Below are 16,865 nucleotides of genomic sequence, written 5' to 3'. Positions count from 1 at the left end.
GGCCGGCGGCGGGGAGGAAGAAAGCCGGACTCCTCCGCTAGCAAAAGAGCTACAAGAAGATAGCGGAGGTGTCCGGCGAGAAGACCCCCGAAGACGGAAGACCCCCGGAGCTGTGCAATAAAATATTTTAACCCTGTGTTGTGTTTTTTTTTGTACTTTTTTTCACAGGTGAATGGGTAGGGGTACATTGTACCCCATACTCATTCACATAGGGTGGGGGGCCGGTATCCGGGGGCCCCCTTATTAAAGGGGGCTCCCGGATTCCGATAAGCCCCCCGCCCGCAGACCCCGACAACCAACGGCCAGGGTTGTCGGGAAGAGGCCCTTGTCCTCATCAACATGGGGACAAGGTGCTTTGGGGTGGGGGGGCCGCGCGGCTCCAAACTTTAAACTTTTAACTTTATCACACCGCTGTTACAGATTACTGGCTCTGGTGCAATTACACAGGGAAACTTTCTTGTCTGAATCGGATGTTCCACCCGGTTTGAGACAACTACTGATTTATACAGTCTCCTGATTTCAGGCTTACAAACACTAGATGATTGCAGGAGAGGCCATACTTTACGGTGTGTTGAGTGCTCCTAATATATTTTATTGTATTATGATTGCCCTTGTGATTTACTAAATAATTGGTGGCTCTCTTACTCTTAGGGTACCGTGGCCAAGAAATATAACAAGATAAAATAAAAAAAATCCTCTCTCCTGAACTAGAGGTATTGATGCCTGCTCTTTGTTGCTATCAACCATTTGAACATTGAAACTGCAGCAGTCTTCTATATATTGGGAATCAGCCTATTGGTGTCCCTTTATTTTGAACCTACTCTTTTTTGAGTGAGTTTTCTTTTCTTTTTGTTCCTTTTTTTATTATTAAAATTTTGGCAATTATGTTTTACATGTCCCCATGGTGACCTATAGACGCTGTTGGCCTCCCCCTGGCTTTGACAATCTGATCCCTATCTCTGTTATTGAATCTGCAATATATCATGTGTTGAATCATGTTGTTTAGTACCTATTTTGTTAGGGATGTGATGTTGTATAATATTTTTGTATGATTAATTAATAATAATAATCTTGTTTCTTTGTTAGTTTACTAGTCACACAAATCTCTCGCTCCAGAAGAAGCGTGTTAAAACATGCGAAACATGTAGAGCTTTCTCCTTCTCAAGCAGTACACCTAATACCGCGAGTAGAATAATCATATTTCTGAAGATTATGTATTAAATGTTTACTATCTATTTCCAAAAGTGAAAATGTGAAATGGCGGTATAGTCTGTATATTATGGAGGATATGAGTCCTGCTGTGATTAGATGTTCTTTTAGCAATCTCTGTTGTTCAGTACAATGGAAAAAATATGTTCTTAATAAAATGTTGATTTTTTTTTCTTTTTTTTTTTATCCTTTATTCTATGATTGTTTTATATATGGTGCCTAAAAAGTCCAGAAGACCCACCTTTTGTATTTTTTGTAGAATATTAATTGGGATGTGGCACTTATTATACCTCCTATGTATCCACAGCACCACTCTGTGTGATACATTCTTTAATTAGCATTCTTTGTAATTATTGGTATTCTCTAATAAAAAATAAAAAAATATATTGTGTTACATATATAAAAATAAGAATGCTTGGTGTCTCACCTTGTTAGATCTGTCCATACATCCTCAGATTGTTTGTTCTCTTCTGGAAATAGTTCTAGTGAGCAAAGATGTTTTTCTGCCTTGGAGGTGGAGATGTGGGGGAGGAGAATTCCAGTAACATAACACCCCTCCACCCGTATAGACTATTCAGACGTCGTTATTCTCCAACACAGCCCAACACTGAGCGTGTCCACATTCCTCATCTTGTGTAATGAGCTGAACACGTCTCATCAAGAGGCTTGTCATACATTATACAATTTTTTCTTATTTATTTCCTTTAGATTTACCTTCAACTATGTAGTGCAAGGGTCAGCCTGATTGCATGCAAATGTAAAGTCTTTAGGTTTGACCTTATATTATATGGTTTTGGGGAATTGTATAATGTATGGCCAGCCTAAGGGGGTCTATTCATAAAAAAAGATCTGCAGAGCTATTCAACCAGCAAACTGCATGTCTATCTGCCATGGATGGGGGACTGAGGGTGGAGGGATGGGAAAGCTTGGTATCTCCATCTATTGAATGTCCTCAGAAATCAACCAACATTCTTGCAGATTTCTTTATATATTGCTGAACAACTTGGATAGGATACAGGGAGCCGAGGGACACTAAACAGTACTAGGAGGACCCTCTTCACTCTGCAGATACTTCTTGGAAGAGTCCCTTCAATGGTAACTCAGGGAATTGACAGCACTGGGACACCATAAGCAATGTTGCAGGACCGGCAAGTCTTAGTGCACCAGGGGTTAACAGCGGCAACAGTCACCCAGATCCTGCCCTCAGGTCTATACTCACAAGTCCTCGGGTACTTGGATACCTCCTTCCATCGTCAGACAGAAATTTCCTTAGTGAACTCTCCAGACCGGATCCTAGGTGAAATCCCCCTTCTTTAGTTTCAGAGGTTCTTAGCAAGTAGCCTCCTCAGCTTTAGCATAGCCGGGACCTTGATGAGCTCAAGTAAATCTCAGCTGGGCAGCAGCCCTCCAGGCTGGGAACTTCTCCTCCTGGACAAGAACATTAATTTCTGTAGGCCTCAGGCTTTTTATGTGCTGTGCAGCCACCTACTGGGCACACCTCCCCAGGGATTGGCTGAGACCTCATAAATATCCTGAATACTCCTTTGGCCTATTCCACTCCTATGTTCTGAGTTTTCCAGAAGCCAGGGTGGAGCAATCAATCCTGCAGCCTGTGAGACCTTGATCAGTCCAAAGCAATCAATCACCGCTCCACTGAATACAGAACAGCCCAAAAAAAAACGAAATATACCTGACATCCCAGCACCTAACTAGGAGGGTTCTACATATAGATGAAGGGAATCTGTGGCCATGTAAACAAAGGAGCTGGACATAGTTATTTTCTTTCAGGGGGCCAGTGCTTTTGTTAGGACAAAGTTATAACACTCTGACTTTCCTTATAGAAATGTAGTGTCGGCTCCTGAAGAGTACGCACTATATGTTTTGAAAGTTAATGTTACCCCTGAACCGCAGTTTGGTTTGGGTATAATTATTCCAAATTTGGACTTCAGAATCAGTCTGACTGGACTATAGGGTGTTTGGGCTGGCCATAGGGGGCACCGTCTCTTCTGGTAGGCATGGAACTGTGGTCTGGTTGGGTGCTTTAAGGTTACTTTCTCTCGGAGCCCACCCAGTGGGAGTGTCACTCTTGCTGTGCTTTCTGGGAGAGGGTACTTAAGATGTGGATGTCACGTGGTTTGGGGTTCTGGTCCAGAAGTATGTTCTGACTCCATGGTCCTGGTCCTCCTGACCAGCCCCCAGGAAGGCTACATCCTGGGGGGCAGATCCACCCGACTGTGTCTCGGGGCTGGCTAGCCCGAGGCAAGGAAACTAAAGAAAGGATTCCGAGGTGGTCTGATGCCATCTCCGGTCGTGGAGAGGCCCAACAACTTCGTAGCTATCCAGGGGAGGACTCTTCATAAGAAGGCCACGTACGGGTTGGCTTCTTAGCAAGAGCCTGGTGAGGCTGAGGGACCTAAGTGAATCCAGTCTTGTGGGTATCGCTGAACTGGCTGAAAGATACTGGTACCACACAAATGTTCTACAAATTCTAGTTTCCTATATGTTCTACAACTATGTCTGTGGCAGAGACTTATTCCTACATGTTCTGCAACACCGTCTGTGGCGGTGACTTGTTCCTGAGTTAAGCACCTTGTTGGCTGCTCGGCCTTGTGAGAGACGGACTATCCAACTTGAGTGAACATCGAGTTGTGAATGGCTATTCTCTGGATTTAGTCAAAGTAAGCAAGTCCTTCATTATCGACTTTGACAATAAGAGTACCTGAACTTTCCTCCTAACCCTCTGATCCTATTTTGTTCGTTAACTACGTCTTTGCAAATAAAAATCCCTTTATGCGGATCTGTCGTCAGTCTCTAAAGTTACTGGGCCATCTTCCACGGGACACCCCTAGACGCATATCGAGGTGAAGAAGGTAACGGTAAGCCCAATCAAACCAGCAGCTCCTTCGGGGGTTAGTGCTACAGAAAGAATAAAATAGATGTACCAGTGTCAGAGTAAGGAAACGGATGGTCGGCACTAAGGATGACATCCATAAAACGGAATTCCTTTATTGAAAAGACATGTACAACGCTGTAAGAACAGCCTCAGACCATCCAAAATGCATAGGCTGTTTTTACAGCGTTGTACATGTCTTTTCAATAAAGGAACACCATTTTATGGATGTCATCCTGAGTGCCGTCCATCCCTTTCCTTAGTCTGGTATGCTGGAGGTGTCGGCAGCCTGGAGGTCTGAGCACCAGGTGGAGCTGTTATGTGGGAAGGTTGTAGCACCTACATACCTGTTTTCCCTAAATGTACCAGTATATCTTCAAAACAGGCTCTTCATATTGACATACAGGAAAGCAAATCATTGCAAGAAAACTCTGTAACATTTCAAACTTTTTAACAATTTTATATAAAACTTGGTTGTTCAGCTTGAAGAGGTAGGGAGCTAATGAACTAAAACAAACATGTAAGTGTGGGGGGGCATGTCCGACTGTGTGAGAAGAAGGACGTGTAGCTGAGGAGCTCCGCATAATCCTTCACAATCTAATGCCATCCTGTGCTGGAACCATCCTGGTGAGCCTCAAAACCCAGCCTACCTGTATCCCCTGCAGCAGCTCCAGCCTAATTTTCAGAGTCCAGCGGCCGATTGCACTAGAATTAGGCCACAGGCGGTGTCATGTCAAATAGTGTCCCCCATCGGATAGTGTCCGCTGTGTACTGTGCATGCGCAGTACACAGGACTAGCAGATTCCGAAAATATACGAAGATGAACGGTGCCTGCGCCGTGAGTCTAGGTTCAAGCCCCACCATCCAGTGGACATAGTCATAATAAAAAGAGCCGAGTGAAGCGAGGCCATGCCCGAAGCATGGCAAGTGAACAAAGCCCACCAGGGGCCCTCTAATATGTGCAACCCTATGTCCACTTGGATGGTGGGGCTTGCACCTGGACTCATGGCGCAGACACTGTTCATCTTCGGAGATTTTCCAAATCTCCTTGTGCTCCGTACTGCGCAAGTGCTGCACCTGCGCAGTTCAGAGCAGACACTTTTTGATAGATGGACTGTATCTGTCAGAACACCGGCTCCATACACCCAGGACAACCCGCCATTTTGAGGCCCGTGAAGCCTCTGGCCCTCCCTGTGATTGGCGGAATGAGAGGTACCACACCCCTATCCACCAATAGCGGCTCCCCTCCCCTGCTGAACTGACATTGCTGTAACATATTTGGTGAATGTCTTCTGCTGTCATCTCTTTAAACTTCTATATTTAATGCTAGCTGTATAACAACCACACTACAATAGCAACATTACTGGTGATTGATTCTAAACCCCATTTTGGCTGGAGTGATCAAGAAAAGTAATTAGCTTTACGACCCTAGCTTGTGTCTGGTATTGGACATCTTCTCTCCCATATTCAGGTGTCTTAAATCAGACCCTATGATGACCACTAGAGAAATGCATGCCTGCTTACTCTCCCTATAAATTTAAAGCGACCTATGGGGTGGCGCAGACTGGGCCCAGGCACAGACTTCGTGGCTCTTTCCTGAGTGGCTCTGTCACGAGTGATGCGCAGTTTCACCGATGCAGTTTAACGAAAGCAGGATAACTAAAGCTGGATGAAGACACAACAAGAACTCTGCTCCACTCTACAAGACGACAAGCAAACCAGCATTTCTCATTTATTTTGTATCAAGTCAGATTCCCACTCTATCTAGTACAATGCTCCTCATTCTCTTCCTTCTCACATCAGTGTCTTCTATCCTCAAATTCTCCTTACTCTATCCCTCCTCTCTACCCTGCAGCATGCACATATCACCCTCACTCCTACCCTCTCCCTACTACTGCACCCATCATCTCCTGCATTTGCTGCATCCATATGCTGGCATAAACTCCAAGGCCACTAGACACATGCGCTCATGCAAATCTCACTCCCATGTTGCGTTCCTCACCCTCCTCCTTCTCCTACTCTCAGGTGACATTTCTCCTAATCCTAGGCCGCCATTCTCAAACTGCAAGCCACATCTCCAATACCCCTCCCCCTCTGGCAACCACCGCAATCCACTTAATTTAGTTTCTATCCCCCTGCTTCCTCAAAGCAGCCCCCCTATCTCATGCGCCCTTTAGAATGCCCGCTCCATCTGTAACAAGCTAACATCTGTACATGACCTCTTCATCTCTCATAGCTTCAACATACTCACCATAACTGAAACCTGGCTTCAAAATTTGGACTCTGCTTCTCCTGCTGCCCTCTCCCATGGTGGTCTCCATTGGACTCACTCCCCCAGACCCAATGGACAGAAAGGAGGTGGAGTTGGATTCCTTCTATCCCCACAATACACCTTCCAAGTCCTTCCCATCACTCCCTCTCTTTCCCTCTCTTCTTTCGAGATGCACTGTATTCGTCTGTTTTCTCCTATTTCTCTGAGAATTGCAGCAATTTATCGGCCTCCTGGACCGGTGTCGCACTTTCTTGATGACTTTGTTGCCTGGCTACCCTACTTTCTCTCCTCTGAAATACCCACCATCATTCTTGGTGACTTTAACATTCCTGTCAACGTTAACAACCCAACTACAGCTAAACTTCTCGACTTAACCTCATCTTTTGACCTAACCCAATGGACACATACTTCCACTCAATCCAATGGTAAAACCCTTGACCTTGTATTCTCCCATCTCTGCAACCCTGGCAACCTCACCAACACCCCCTTTCCTCTCTCTGATCACAACCTCATTAGTTTCACTGTATCCTTGACTCCAACCACCCATCTCTGCAAGCAGCAAACAATTACTTGTAGGAACCTTCGCCACCTTAAGCCTTCTCTTCTCTATTCTGCTACTGACCACCTATATGAAATAATCTCTCCCCTGTCCTGTCCTGACCTTGCCATCTCTGTCTACAACAGTTCACTCTCTTCATCACTAGATGCACTTGCTCCTCTAACCACACGCAGAATCAGGCCCCGACCATTACAACCCTGGCAGACTGACAACACTAGAAATCTCAAGAGACGTTGCCGTGCTCTTGAACGGCTGTGGCGTAAAACCAAATGCCTCCAAGACTTCACCATATATAAATCTGCCCTTCTAAAATACAATTCCTGCCTCCATGCTGCCAAACAAGCCTACTTTGTATCTCTTATTAATACTTTGTCATCCAGTCCCTGTCGGCTCTTCTCAACTTTTAACTCTGCTTCGTCCCCCACCCCCTCTACCCACCAACTCACTCACTGCCCAAGAGGTTGCCAATCACTTAAAGGCAAGATTTATGCAATTCGTGAGGAGACCCCCACTGTGCGTACATCTTCCCCACCCAACATACCTGGCCCAATAGCACATTCAACATTCTCCTCTTTTGAATTAGCTACTACTGAAGAGGTTGCAAAACTTTTCTCAGAGGCTCACCTAACCAATTGTCCCTTGGACCCTGTTCCCTCACAACTATTAAGGTCCCCCTCTAATTCTATCCTATGCTCCCTCACTCACATCTACAATCTCTCCCTCTCAAGTGGCACCTTCCCCTCCCCTCTAAAACATGAACAGATCACCCCCATACTTAAAAAACCCTCACTGGACCCCACCAACCTGAACAACTTAAGACCTATCTCATTGCTCCCATTCACCTCTAAACTTCTAGAACGCTTAGTCTACAACCGCCTTAGCTCCTACCTCAGTGAAAATAACCTTCTTGACCCCTTACAGTCTGGCTTTCGCTCGCAGCACTCCACAGAAACTGTATTACTAAAACTCACTAACGATCTACTAACTGCTAAAACCAACAGCCAGTACTCCATACTCCTACTACCAGCCAGTACTCCATACTCCTACTACTTGACCTCTCTGCTGCCTTTGATACCGTTGACCACCCGCTCCTCCTCAATAAACTACATTCCCTTGGCCTCCGAGATTCTGCGCTTTCCTGGTTCTCTGCCTATCTATCACAGCGCTCCTTCAGTGCCACCTACAACTCTGTATCCTCCTCTCCATTGCCTCTTTCTGTGGGGGTCCCCCAAGGATCTGTTCTTGGACCCCTTCTCTTCTCTATTTATACCTCCTCCCTTGGTCACCTGATAACAGCCCACGGTTTCCAATACCACTTATACGCCGATGACACCCAAATCTATCTGTCTACTCCTCACCTCACTCCTTTAGTCTCCTCTCGCATTACTAACCTGCTAACTGACATATCAGCATGGATGTCACACCACTTCCTTAAACTAAACCTCTCTAAAACTGAGCTATTAATATTCCCCCCTGCACATGCCCCCCTCCATGACTTTTCCATCAAAACCAACAATGCAACCATCAGGCCCTCCCCTCACGCCAGGGTACTCGGTGTAATCCTAGACTCTGACTTGTCATTTCAGCCCCAAGTCCAATCGTTGTCAAAAGTTTGTAGATTTCACCTCCGTAACATCTCTAAAATTCGCCCCTTTTTAACAAATGAAACCACCAAGATCCTCATTCACTCCCTTGTTATATCTCGCCTTGACTATTGCAACTCCCTTCTCATTGGCCTGCCTCTCCATAGGCTCCTCCCCTCTTCAGTCTATCATGAATGCTGCTGCCAGACTTATCCACCTTACCAACCGCTCAGTGTCTGCCAACCCTCTCCTCCAATCCCTACACTGGCTCCCAATCAGTGTCTGCCAACCCTCTCCTCCAATCCCTACACTGGCTCCAAATCATTGTCTGCCAACCCTCTCCTCCAATCCCTACACTGACCTCCATTCAGTGTCTGTCAACCCTCTCCTCCAATCCCTACACTGGCTCCCAATCACCCAGCGAATTAAATTCAAAATACTAACCACCACATACAAAGCCATTCACAACTCTGCCCCGAGCTACATCACCAATCTTGTCTCCAAATATCACCCAAACCGTCCCCTCCGTTCTTCTCAAGACCTGCTACTCTCAAGCTCTCTCGTCTCCTCCTCCCACACTCGTCTCCAGGATTTCTCCAGAGCCTCTCCAATCCTCTGGAACTCGCTACCTCCACCGGTCCGGCTATCCCCCTACTCTTGCTACCTTCAGACGATCCCTGAAAACTCATCTCTTCAGGGAAGCCTATCACGTCTCAAACTAATCTCCTACCACTTCCATCAGCTCATTCCCAACAGTTATAACCTTCTGTACCACCTGCCCCACCCTTTTAGATTGTAAGCTCTTCTGAGCAGGGTCCTCTTAATGCTCTTGTATTTAATTGTATCGTAACTGTATTGTCTCCCTTTTATATTGTAAAGCGCTGCGTAAATTGCTGGCGCTATATAAATCCTGAATAATAATAATAATAATAATAATAATATACAAACTAAGATATATATTGCACATATGCTCAATCACACACAATACACACAATACACAGCACACAACATCCTGTGAGATGAACTTCCATATGTAGTCTGGTAATGGGCGGCTTCTCTCCTCCCCTCTCTGTCCCCTCCTCCCACTCCTGTAGCTCCTCCCTCTGCCTGCCCACAGTTCTCTCCACCCAATCAATGTGTGAACAGTCACGGCAGGGCTCCAATAGCCAGTGTCCTATCATATAAGGCCCCCCATCCGATAGTGTCCGCTGTGTACTGCGCATGCACAGTACACAGCAACACACATTCCGAAAATTGCCGAGGATGAACGGCGCCTGCGCCACGAGTCCAGGTTCCATCCCCACCATCCAAGTGGACATAGAGTAGGAATATAAAACAGCTGAGCGCAGCGAGGACGAGCCCGAAGCGTGGCGAGCGAAGCGAGGGGCCCTCTAATATTCACAACCCTATGTCCGCTTGGATGGTGGGGCCACCACCTCCACTCACAGCGCAGGCGCCGTTCAGCTTCGGAGATTTTCCGAAGCTTCGTCTGCTCTGTACTGTGCATGCGCAGTACGGGGCGGACACTATTTGATGGCCGGACACTATACGTCAGAACACCGGGACTAGAAGCAGAGCATCGGGAGATGTGGTCAGGAGGTTCTGTATTCCTCCACAGAGAGAACAAGTCCCCTGTAATCAGGACTGTTCCCATCCAGACAGTTACATGTATGTAAAGATATGTGACATCCTGTATGAAGAGCTGAACAAGTCTCTCTCTATGGGGTCTATTTATAAAGAGATCTGCAGAGCTCCTCCACCAGAAAAGTGCATGTCTATCCGTCATAGACGGGGCCCCGAGGGTGGGGGATGGGGGACCCTGGTATCTCCGTCTGTTGTATGTCCTCAGAAATCAACCAACATCCTCGCAGGTTAAACATTCTCCAGTATTTCTGTATTTATTGCTGATTACATTGGACAGGATAGCGGGAGCCGAGGGATAGTCCAGGACACCCAACAATACAAGGAGGACCCTCTTCACTCTGCAGAGACTTCTTACACCAGTCCCTTTATCAGGAGATCACCGGACACCATCAGCAATACTCCAGGTCAGGCGAGCCTCAGTATTACCGCCCCCGAGATTTCTTCATCATAAGAAAAGATCACAATCTGCAACAAAGTCTCTTCCAATGTCTGTACAGAGATCCCCCGAGGGGAAGGTTTATTCCTCAACAAGACTGGAGTTACACTTTAATATATTCTTACTGCTACAATGACCAGTTCTGATTGGCTCAGGGTTTTACAATTGTATTTTTATTATTTACAGAATATTTGTGTCAATTTAACACAATTTTTTTGCATTTCAATTTACAACATTTTGATGCCGATATTTTATGTAATTTCACAGACATTTGTTACATTGTAGAGTCAATGTTAGTGTTAAGGGTTATGGTTAGTGTTAATGTTAGTGTTACGGGTTATGGTTAGTGATAATGTTGGTGTTAAGGGTTATGGTTAGTGATAATGTTGGTGTTAAGGGTTATGGTTAGTGTTAATGTTAGTGTTAAGGGCTATGGTTAGTGTTAATGTTAGTGTTAAGGGTTATGGTTAGTGTTAATGTTGGTGTTAAGGGTTATGGTTAGTGTTAATGTTAGTGTTAAGGGTTATGGTTAGTGATAATGTTGGGGTTAAGTGTTATGGTTAGTGATAATGTTGGTGTTAAGGGTTATGGTTAGTGTTAATGTTGGTGTTAAGGGTTATGGTTAGTGTTAATGTTGGTGTTAAGGGTTATGGTTAGTGTTAATGTTAGGCCGCGTACACACGGGCGGATTGTCTGGCCAACTAAGTTCGTCAGACAATCCGACAGACAGTCCGTTCAACTTTTGAATGAACGGACTTGACCACACACGATGAACAGACAGTCCGCTGAAAGCTTGCGCGATGACGTGTACAGCACGTACGACGGGATGAGAAATTCGACGTCCAATACACTGCAATGCAACCTTCGCCGTGGAAATCCTTTCTGAGCATGCGCCCAACTTAGTCCGTCGAACTAACCTACTCACGAGCGGACTGTCCGCTGAAACCAAGTTTGGACGGACTGTATTACGGAAATTCCGAAAGACAAAGTCCGTCAGACTGTCCGCTGAAAAAATCCGCTGAAGCCCACACACGAGCGGATTGTCCGCTGAAACACGGTTCAGTGGACTAAGTTGGGCAGACAGTCCGCCCGTGTGTACGCGGCCATAGTGTTAAGGGTTATGGTTAGTGTTAATGTTAGTGTTACGGGTTACGGTTAGTGTTAATGTCAGTGTTACGGGTTACGGTTAGTGTTAATGTCAGTGTTAAGGGTTATGGTTAGTATTAATGTCAGTGTTAAGGGTTATGGTTAGTGATAATGTTGGTGTTAAGGGTTATGGTTAGTGTTAATGTTGGTGTTAAGGGTTATGGTTAGTGTTAATGTTAGTGTTAAGGGTTACGGTTAGTGTTAATGTCAGTGTTAAGGGTTATGGTTAGTGTTAATGTTAGTGTTACGGGTTACGGTTAGTGTTAATGTCAGTGTTACGGGTTACGGTTAGTGTTAATGTCAGTGTTAAGGGTTATGGTTAGTATTAATGTCAGTGTTAAGGGTTATGGTTAGTGTTAATGTTAGTGTTAAGGGTTACGGTTAGTGTTAATGTCAGTGTTAAGGGTTATGGTTAGTGTTAATGTTAGTGTTACGGGTTACGGTTAGTGTTAATGTCAGTGTTAAGGGTTATGGTTAGTGTTAATGTTAGTGTTACGGTTAGTGTTAATGTCAGTGTTAAGGGTTATGGTTAGTGTTAATGTCAGTGTTAAGGGTTATGGTTAGTATTAATGTCAGTGTTAAGGGTTATGGTTAGTGATAATGTTGGTGTTAAGGGTTATCGTTAGTGTTAATGTCAGTGTTAAGGGTTATGGTTAGTGTTAATGTTAGTGTTACGGGTTACGGTTAGTGTTAATGTCAGTGTTAAGGGTTATGGTTAGTGTTAATGTTAGTGTTACGGTTAGTGTTAATGTCAGTGTTAAGGGTTATGGTTAGTATTAATGTCAGTGTTAAGGGTTATGGTTAGTATTAATGTCAGTGTTAAGGGTTATGGTTAGTGATAATGTTGGTGTTAAGGGTTATCGTTAGTGTTAATGTTGGTGTTAAGGGTTATGGTTAGTGTTAATGTTAGTGTTAAGGGTTACGGTTACTGTTAATGTCAGTGTTAAGGGTTATGGTTAGTATTAATGTTAGTGTTACAGGTTACGGTTAGTGATAATGTCAGTGTTAAGGGTTATGGTTAGTGTTATTGTTAGTGTTAAGGGTTATGGTTAGTGTTAATGTTAGTGTTAAGGGTTATGGTTAGTGTTAATGTTAGTGTTAAGGGTTGTGGTTAGTGTTAATGTTGGTGTTAAGGGTTATGGTTAGTGATAATGTCAGTGTTAAGGGTTATGGTTAGTGTTAATGTTGGGGTTCGGTCACTTTCACACTGAGGTGTAAAAATATCGCCTGAAAAGCTGTGAATTGTCTCTTCTGCAGCCCCAGTATGAAGGTCGCAGAGCGGGGGGGGTTGCAGGACGGGGAGACATAATGGCTGTGCGTTTATTTCGTAGAAACCAAATCAACTTCACTTTCCCATTACAGAAAACGACCAATCCCCTTTCACCGAGATCAATCATTATCTGTACCGTAACCCCCTCCCCCTCCACACACCAATCACATTTCCCCAATGGACGTTTCCTCATTTCTGTACAAACCCCCCCGAGACAGAAATCTTCACATCAACAAAGATATTTCTACCTAAGAGAGAAAACCAGAAATACAACATTTTACAGATCTATATCTTCTATACTGTGTTATATCTCCGACATGTCCCCTCCCCCACAGTCACACGCTATTATTATTATACGTGTATATATCTCTGACATATACCGCAGTGCTGTACAGAGAACACTGAGCCAATCACATCAGTCTCTGTACAGAGGAGCTTACACTCTAATGTCCCCTCCCCCACAGTCACATCAGTCTCTGTACAGAGGAGTTTACACTCTAATGTCCCCTCCCCCCACAGTCACATCAGTCTCTGTACAGAGGAGCTTACACGCTAATGTCCCCTACCCCACAGTCACATCAGTCTCTGTACAGAGGAGCTTACACTCTAATGTCCCCTCCCCCCACAGTCACATCAGTCTCTGTACAGAGGAGCTTACACTCTAATGTCCCCTCCCCCACAGTCACATCAGTCTCTGTACAGAGGAGCTTACACTCTAATGTCCCCTCCCCCCACAGTCACATCAGTCTCTGTACAGAGGAGCTTACACTCTAATGTCCCCTCCCCCCACAGTCACATCAGTCTCTGTATAGAGGAGCTTACACTCTAATGTCCCCTCCCCCCACAGTCACATCAGTCTCTGTACAGAGGAGCTTACACTCTAATGTCCCCTACTCCACAGTCACATCAGTCTCTGTACAGAGGAGCTTACACTCTAATGTCCCCTCCCCCTACAGTCACATCAGTGTGCATGTCTATTATCTCCATGTACATGTATACACACATGTACATGGTGATAATAGACACGCACACGGATGTATAAACACATGTACATGGTGATAATAGACACGCACACGGATGTATACACACATGTACATGGCGATAATAATAGACACACACATGGATGTATACACACATGTACACGGCGATAACAGACACACACACGGATGTATACACACATGTACATGGCAATAATAGACACACACACGGATGTATACACACATGTACATGGCGATAATAGACACACACACGGATGTATACACACATGTACATGGAGATAATAGACACGCACACGGATGTATACACACATGTACATGGCGATAATAGACATGCACACGGATGTATACACACATGTACATGGCGATAATAGACACACACACGGATGTATACACACATGTACATGGCAATAATAGACACACACACGGATGCATACACACATGTACATGGCAATAATAGACACACACACGGATGCATACACACATGTACATGGCGATAATAGACACACACACGGATGTATACACACATGTACATGCCGATAATAGACATGCACACGGATGTATACACACATGTACATGGCGATAATAGACACACACATGGATGTATACACACACACACGGATGTATACACACACACACATGGATGTATACACACACACACGGATGTATACACACATGTACATGGCGATAATAGACACGCACACGGATGTATACACACATGTACACGGCGATAATAGACACGCACACGGATGTATACACACATGTACACGGCGATAATACTGATATGGACTGTAACTCATACATTCCCACTACCAGCTGCCAATACAGACTCCGGATCAATAATATTCCAAGGGGACAGTTCATGTGGATTAGAAATAAACAGTAGAAATGATGCAGATTATGAAAGCCGTGTAAAGATTTAGTGGAATGTTTAGGGATAAAGGATATGGGACGGATTTTTTGAAAAATGAAAAAGAAAAGGTTGGGAATGTGGATAGGGAGAGCCTCTTATGGGATAAAGATCATCACACAGAATGGGGATACAGGTACCTGTATTGTCCTTCATTATCATCTACAATATAGGGAAGAGGAACACATTATTAAGAGGTATTGGGGAATTTACCACTCCATCATCTCCCGCCCCTCTACACAACCCCATGCCTTTTATTCTCCCCGTTGGCGTATGCCACTCCAGCTTTGACAAAGCGCATGTGCGCGAAACATGTAAGCAGGCTAGTCGGCATGGCAACCCTCCTCACCACGGAGCCCTCCACGTGACAAACAGCCGCTCGGACAAGCGGTATCACACGCAGTGCGTTGCGCTCCAAGCCTCCTACCACGCCAGGCGGACGCCACCTTGTGTCCAATTTGGTTACACAGTTTTCAGCGTGCACCGCACCTCGGTCCCAGAGCCTAATACATCACAGGGAGCAGGATGGAACACTTCCCTTCCACTCCTCAAGCTCAGCACGGCGGCGCCCCAGTCCTACAGTCCATCCATCAACACAGTGAGTGACTTCTGGAACTTAGTTCCATTTATTTGCACTAGTTTAGGAACTCCTGTGTCCCCCGGCCTTTGGGAGACGATTACTCCGTCACCAAGTCCCCTTGTGTAGCTGACTGTTGGCAGTGCAGTCCTGTTATCATCTGAAAGTCATAAATAGAAGACTCCGGGGGGAACTTATCACCAAGCATCTGTCAAGTTTACATTGTTATGATTGGTGGATTTTATGCTTTTAAGATCCCAGGAGGATCAGAGGTCTTTGTTTTTTATTTAATAAATGATTTTTATGTGTTTTTTCATATCATATCACGAGTTTCTTTGATGCGCTGTTTTTCGATTGTTTAATCTCTGCATTTTATTCCGCCAAGTCCAAAGTGGTCTAGCAGCCGCACATTGAGACCAATCACAGGACATCTTCTGAAATAACGAGGATCTTACTATATGGAGAAGCGTTTTCCACAAAGGATTATTCATTTGTGCGCCAATCACTTGTTTTGTTGATGTTATAAAATGAAATGCCCTGCAATCTATTATGTGTTGGCAGAACTGAGAGGGCACTGAAAACAAGAATGGAGGAAGATGTGAGAAACATTGGAAAGGGATATGATGAGAATTATTTGTCTGTCCACTTTAGGGACAAACATCAATAAAAGAGAGAATACAATGTTGGGGTACCGAGACCCCTCAGCATCATTGGAGGGGTTCCAATTTCATCAGAGAAATCAGTAAGAGGGAATCACGCTGGATACACCAATTAGGTTCTCTTTCCCCAGGGGGGTCAAATAGGGAATTTGATTTGAAATGTTCCCTCAGTAATTACTAAACATCATTTATATATATATTTTTTTTATTTTGTTTTTTTCATTATTTAGATTTTTTTGTTATTTTTTTATTTTATTTTTATTTTGTTGATAAGTGGTTCCGATTGATACGGGTTCAGAGCAGGCCCAGACTGGGACAAAACATAGGCCCGGGCATTTTAGACTGAGCAGCCGGAGGGGGGGTGGGTGGCGCGGCCTCTGGACCCCTTTACATTACACGGCTCCCTGAACCTCCAGTTCTGGACCCCCTGCATGTTACACAGACCCCCTACAGTGCGGACCCCCTCCCTACAATACAGAACCCCCTCTCACTACAGAACCCCCCTACAATACAGAACCCCCCTACACTACAGAACCCCCCCTACACTACAGAACCCCCTACAATGCACAACCCCCTACACTACAGAACCTCCCTACACTACACAACCCCCCTACACTACAGAACCCCCTACACTACAGAACCCCCCTACACTACACAACCCCCTACACTACACAACCCCCTACACTACAGAACCCCCCCTACACTACAGAACCCC

General features: G+C 45.0%; 1 protein-coding gene across 3 annotated transcripts in view; it reads right to left on the bottom strand.

Annotated features, from left to right (window-relative positions):
- LOC143963522 (NACHT, LRR and PYD domains-containing protein 3-like) overlaps positions 1 to 16,865 on the bottom strand; it is a 262,510-nt gene that overhangs the window by 70,291 nt on the left and 175,354 nt on the right. For 2 of the 3 annotated variants that reach the window (XM_077473191.1, XM_077473193.1), the window contains exon 1: positions 1,637 to 1,713. The exons of the other annotated variant lie outside the window; for it this stretch is intronic. The gene's annotated coding sequence lies outside the window, so the exon portion shown is untranslated. Of the gene's footprint in view, positions 1 to 1,636; positions 1,714 to 16,865 lie in introns of those variants that run through there. 3 annotated transcript variants of the gene reach the window in all.

This window comes from Lithobates pipiens, unplaced genomic scaffold (assembly GCF_037356315.1).
Source record: "Lithobates pipiens isolate NorthernLeopardFrog02 unplaced genomic scaffold, aLitPip1_a1.2 Scaffold_8, whole genome shotgun sequence".
In the NCBI taxonomy this organism is placed as follows: domain Eukaryota; kingdom Metazoa; phylum Chordata; class Amphibia; order Anura; family Ranidae; genus Lithobates; species Lithobates pipiens.
The sequence above is the reverse complement of the archived record's forward strand: the minus strand, read 5'-3'. Positions and strand labels throughout refer to the sequence as shown.